Genomic DNA, 7,096 nt, shown 5'->3' with positions numbered 1-7,096 from the left:
TTTTAGGAAAGAAAAAAGTTTAGGAGAACAAGAACAAGGTATAGCAGCACCAATTCAAATAGTTCAAGAAATAAATAGACATGGATTGGGTTTTCAGAAGGGGCCACTGAGACAATAAAAATTCCTTGGAAAACAGAAAGACCAGTATGGGTTCCTCAGTGGCCCCTGACTAAAGAAAAGATACAAGAAGCCCATGACCTGGTCAAACAACAATTAATGGAGGGACATATACAACCTTCCATATCTCCCCATAATTCTCCCATTTTTGTCATCAAAAATGTGACCCAGTGATTGTCTGGAGTCGGGGTTCTGTTTGCATGTTTCCACAGGGAGAACAGCAGCCGATTTGGATTCCAGAGAGACTAACCAAAGCGGTTTCTACAAACCAAAAAGAAGATGATTTGACTCAATTCCATAACAGCTGATATCCAGATCTCCAGCTTGGCTATTCTTACATCTGTGACAGTGATTAACCAGGATGGTTTTTTCAATATCTATTTTATTATTGCATTTTTCCACATCGTAAAGTTCTATTTTATTTTTTGAACTCATACAGACCTAGGTTAATGTTTTTCTGATCAGTTTTATTTTTTGACTGTGGAGTTTTTAAACATTGCTATGGAGATTTCACCTGTGTAAAGCTACAAGGCCTTTACTATTGTCTTATGTGTTGTATGGTATGTGTGCACACTTGTGTTTTGTGTATTATGTCTGTATATGCGTATGTCCATAGATCATATATGAGGAGCGCTCATGAAAAAATGGACCCAAATATTTTTTTTTGATTCACATGATTTAAATGGTTTAATTAAAATTGGGTAAATAGCTGTTGAGGATTGTTTTCATATGTGAACAAATAAGGAGGTTAACAGATCTGTATGTTTACTTTCACCTTTCCTTTTCATTATATTTAATAATTCTGTTCAGGATAATGTAAATTGTTCAAAAATTGTTTTCTTAGTGCCTGTTGGAATGTTACAAAATTTCTTTTTAGCCATCATTGACAGACTTCCTATCTTCATCCTAGTGCCGGTGAAGACAAAGATAAAAACCAAACTACAGCTTCTTCGATAGCTATCACAGCAAACTGTATAAACTGATGCATCAATGAATAATAACTCAACAAATAATGCTCAATCAATGAGTCGATTTACTTTGGGAGGAAATGGACATATTGATAGATTCCTCCGCTTTGAACTGCTTGCAGAACTTACCTGGACTGTGATTTAAGCTACCTGCCTGCAGAACTTACCTGGACTGTGATTTAAGCTAGATGCCTGCAAAACTTACCTGGACTGTGATTTACCTAGACTGTGAGTTAATCTATTGAGACACTGCTTTACCTGGACTGAGACAACAAACTGTAATATACAACAAATTGAAACTCGGTATCTTTGCTAATGGTGTCATTGCTGGTATAATTTTTCCAAGGGCTTCTTGCATGGAGCCATCAATTGGCTTGGTATTGTGGCATTTTGTATCCTCCCCTTCTGCCTGTAGCAGATTATTTATGGTGTTTGTGTAAAAACCACCATGGTTGTTATTTAAATTAAACAAAAGGGGGAAATGTTAGGGTCTGTAAACAAGTCAAGATGGTGCCTGGCATTTTGCCAGAGGGAGTGGTTTGTAAAGTAATGCCAACGAGCCATTAAGTGGAGATTCCTTATTGGTTGACTGCTGTATCTAGTTTATGTTAATCAAGATAAGCTGTGTGGAATGTCCTACAATAAACAGCTCCCACTCCTGCTATATCAATGTACACAAGTTGCTCATCACCCCCTGGTAATTTTGCTGCAGCCGGACTGTGGCAGATCTGGATTTAGACACTATTACCTCAAGGTTAACTTTTCAAAGAGTTAACTCTTTTGAAAAGTTTCAACTCTTTTTTAAAGAGTTGAAAAACCCCAGTATCTGTGATTTTATATCTTTACTAGAGAACATGCAACTAACTGGGTAGAATCTGGATGCATCTGTTAGGAAAATAAAATGTATGATATTTAACCAATCTATGCAATGTAGATCAAAGTGTACAAACTTGCAGTTATGCAAAATGAATAAATCTAGAGACAGTTTACATCAGGAGGACTAAAATTAATAATATTTTATTTTATACTGGAAAATCAATAAGAGATATCAGGTGCTTTTACTTACTCAAAACAAAGACTATATGAGATGATGGGTATATTAATTTTCTTGATTGTAGTAATCATTTCATCATGTATATCATGTTGTTTACTTTAAATACACACAATAAAATCAATAAAATGATATATAAAATAATAAATATATATGTATAATAAATTGTAACTATATATTCACTGAAAGCAGCAATCAAAAATGAAACGCAGGAAGCATATTTATGTTATAATCAATATAGCATAAATTCAACTTTGGTTTCAACACTGATACATTCAATTCCTCTTGTTGGAGATATTTTTCTCTTTTATTTTCTGTTATAATGATCCAAATATTTCTTGTGTCATTTTTATTGTTGAGGAATGTGTACTTTCAATATATTTGAAATTATTCATACTCAAGGACAAAAACTAAACTGACATTTTTTTTTCTTTCAATACTGACAATATACTAAAAATATAGACAGAGAGAAAATGTTATAATAGCAGAGATACAGGATGTTTCTGCATGATGACTCTTTGGGGTTTGAGCATGTAGGATTTGGATTGGACAGGAAAAATTTCTTAGAAGGAGTAAATTTTATATTGAGAACCAAGGCATAATAAATGAGGAAATTTTTTTGGACATATAAACATCATCTGGAAAAGATGAGGGACAAAAAATTAGAAAAATGTAAATTCAAATGCCATTGGGATGGGAATTAGTTTCAGATGATGAGCCACATGAGCTTTTTGTGGGGGGAATCTGATAAACAATTTATACTCCTATATTATACTGTTGTATATGTCCTAAAGATGTAGTACTGTATTTTTAGCTTTTCATATTCCTTTTAGAAAATTATCTAAATTCTAAACATACTATATATTTAGCTGCTTTTATTTCCTTGATTTCTTTTTACTTTATTTCTTTTCCATGTGTATTTGCATATTTCAATAACCTTTTGAGTAGATATATTAATATAGCTATCTATATCTAGCATAATTTTTTGTAGTACAAAAACATTCAAATTTCTCAAAATAGCATTTTAACCTTATTTCTCTTTTATTGAGAAAAGCCTATCCTATTTAAAATTTTATCTTTATTAATTTGATACAATTTAAAATCTCAAAATTTTCAACTTTTAGTATTTTAGAGGTTATTCTCAAATTGAAAGGTTTGTAATTCCCTTTCGTGACAAAAACACTAAAATTTGGTGCAATCTAAGCTTTTTATTTTTACTATTTAAATTTACCTTTTAAACTAACACATAAAAACATAAAAAGTATACATATTTATGGGGTACAACATGATTCTTCAATACATGTATACATTGTATAATATTCTAATCAGGGTGAAAATAATCTGTCTCGCAAACATTTATCATTTCTTTATGACTGAAACATTCAAGATCCTTTCTTCTAGCTTTTTGAAATATCTGATGTATTAATGTCATCTGAAGTCACTCTTCTAGGAAGTAGCACAGCAGAACTTCTTACTCCTATCTGTAACTTACTCGTCAATTTACCTTTCCACATTCTACTTTCCCCAGCCTCTTGCAACTGCCACTCTACACACAACTTCAATGAGACGTACTTTTTTCCATTTTTGTGGCATTAATTTTTCATAACAGTTCATTATGATTTTTTTTCCTGAGGTGTCTCTCATAATGTTTCCTTTTTCATTTCTGATTTTATTTATTTCAGTCTTCTCTCCTCTTATTCTTAATTAGACTGCCCTAGAATATGTTGCTTTGTTTGACTAATGTAAAATATTGTACACACTCCCTAAAGGTAGAAAGGAACAACAAACTCTTTCTTATGATTCAGTAGAATTATTCTTTCTAAAATGATGAAATTTCTGTTATTTTACTAAAAGTTTAATAAAAAAGTTAATAAAACACCAACAAGATGTTTCTCAATGGATATAATTAAAAATGACAGCATTAATATACACTATATAATATGTGAAATTTTGCATATAATAAAAAGATGATCATAGGAAAATATGAACTTTTAAATATGTATTACTGGGCAAATTGATAAATAATTTGGAAAGAAAAATTAGTTCATTTCTTACACCTTACATAACAATCAACTCCAAATGGCTTAGGGAATCTAAATGTAAAAAATGAAAATAAATGGTATAAAAGAAATTGTGAGTAAATTTCTTTTTGAATTTTTATCTGATATATAGAACATAAATGATACATATGTTTATAGAATGTGATCTGAAATATTGGTGCTTATATTATGAAATATTTAGGTAAGTGTAAACACATATATCTCCTCAAATATTTTTCATGTCTTTATGATGAAAACATTCAATAACCTTTCTTTCAGATTTTTGAAATATACAGTGCATTGCTGTCATCTGTATTCACACTACTGTGCAATACCAAAGAACTTCTTACTTCTATCTAAATGTGTTCATTCCCAATGATAAACCAGTCCTCATCCCTCCTTCTTCCTTATTCTTTCCAGTTCTGTTAACTATCATTTTACTCTGGTTTTCATGAAATAAACGTTTTTAGATTCCACATTAGTGATATCACATAGTACTTGTCTTTCTGTGCCTAGCTTTTTCCACTTAACAAAATGATCTCCTATTCTATTCATGCTTTTTCAAATGACAAGATTTTATTCCCCTGCCCCTGAGGTTGAATAGTATTCTAGTGTGTGACTATACCACATTATCTTTATTGTTCATCATTTGATGAACACCTAGTTTGTTTTCATTTGTTGGCTAATGTGAATAGTCTGCAATAAACATAGCAGTACAGATGTTCCTTTGGCCTACTGATTTCATTTCTACTGAACATGTGCCCATCAGTGGGATTGCTGGAGCATATGACATTTCTATTTCTAGTTTTAGTGGATCTCATACACTGTTTTCCAAGTGGTCCTAATTCACATTTCCATCAACATGTACAAAGGTTCTGTTCTCTCCACATCTTCAGTAACACTTGGTGTCTTTTGTCTTTTTGATGACAGTAAGGTAATATTGTGGTTTTGATTTGCAATTCCGTGATAACTTGTCATGTTGAGGATTTTCTTATATTTGTGTTGGATATTTGTTTGTTTTCTTTTCATGAATATCTATTTAGGTTAATTTCACATATTTAAAATCAGGATTTTATGCTAGTTTTAATTTAATTAATTTATTTTTTTTCATTTTTTTGACATTGAGTTCTTTAAGTTCCTTATATAATTGAATATTAATCCCTTGTCACATGTAGGCTTTACAACAATCTCCCATTAAAGAAAAGACAAGGATAAGACAGATGGTTTAGCTGCTCTATTTCACCAAACATTGAACAAAGAACTAATACTAATTGTTCCTAAATTTTTCCAAAAAATTAAAGAGAAGAAAATTCTTACAAATTTATTCTATGCAGCCACTATTATTCTAACACTAAGCCAGACAAGGATGTACACACGTGTGCGCGCACGCACACACACACACAGAATACACAGAGAAATCTTTATGCTATGTCCATGATAGATATAGATTCAAAATTATTGACCAAATACTAAAAACCTGAATCCAATTAAATTAAAAAATTATTCATCAGGCTGAGCTTGTGATTCACTGGTAGAATGCTTGCCTAGCCTGTGTCAGGCAGTGGGTTTGATCCTCAGCACCACATAAAAAAGTGAATAAATAAAATAAAGGTATTGTGTCCATCTACAACTAAAAATATATATTTTAAAAAATTATTTAGCATAATCAAATGTTATTTGTCCTAAAGATGCAAGGATTGTTCAACATGTGAATTAATAAATAATAATAATATATTAATAACTATGTCATCATATTGAAGGACAAAAATATAATCATTTCAATACATAGAAGAGGCATTTGATGAAATTTATTATCCCTTTATGATGAAGACTCTTAACAAATTAGGTTTTGAAGGAAAGTAATGTCAACATAATAAAGGCTGTGTATAACAAGTCATAAGCTAACATCATAGTGTATGGAGAAAAGCTGAAAGCTTTCTAAGATCTGGAACGAAATGAAGATGGCTATTTCCCCAATTTTATTCAACATAATACTCAAAGTCGGAGCCAGAGCATTCTGCAATAAAAGAAGTAAAGTGCATCCAAATCAAGAAGGAGAAAGACAAATTGTGTATGTTGTCAGATTACATGATCTTCCTAAACATTCCACCAAGAAACAAATAGAATTAATAAGTGAATTCAGCAAAATTGCCCAATAGAAATCAATATATAATACAGTTCAATTTCTATAGGTCATTGGTGAATTATCTAAAACCAAGAGAGAATTTCTCTTTGCAATAGTTAGAAAAATACAAAATATATAAGAATAATCTCACAATAAAAACTACAAACATTAATGAAAGAATCAAAGATGAAAGACACAAAAATAAGAAGACATTCCATGCTTTTGAATTAGATGAATCAAAAGTTAAGATGTTCATATTACCCAATGTGATCAACAGACCCAAGGCAATTTCTATCAAAATATCAATGGCATTCTTCACAGAATTAGAAAAAAATCCTAAAACTCACATTCAACCACAGAAGACCCTAAATAACACAAACACTCTTGAGAAAAAGGAAAAAAAATCAGGAGACATTACATTACCTGACTTTAAAATATACTGCAAAGCTATAGTAATCAAAAGAGCATGGTATTGGGATAAAAACAGATGCATAGACCAGTGGAACAGAATAGAAAGCCGAGTAAAGCAACCCACACACCTACAGACACTGATTTATGACAAAGGTGCTAAGAACATGCGTTGGAGAAAAGATAGCCTTTTCAATAAACAATGCTGGTAAAATTTAATATACAAATGCTGAGGAATAAAGCTAAATTCCCATCTCTTATCAATCCTAAAAACTAAGTCAAAGAGAAAGAAAGATTTAAATGTGAAACATGAAATTAGAAAACAACTAGAAGAAAATATAGGGGAAATCTTTAAGTCATTGGAATGGGCAAGGATTTTTGGACGAGA

Source organism: Marmota flaviventris, chromosome 3 (genome assembly GCF_047511675.1).
Source record: "Marmota flaviventris isolate mMarFla1 chromosome 3, mMarFla1.hap1, whole genome shotgun sequence".
NCBI lineage: Eukaryota > Metazoa > Chordata > Mammalia > Rodentia > Sciuridae > Marmota > Marmota flaviventris.
The sequence above is the reverse complement of the archived record's forward strand: the minus strand, read 5'-3'. Positions refer to the sequence as shown.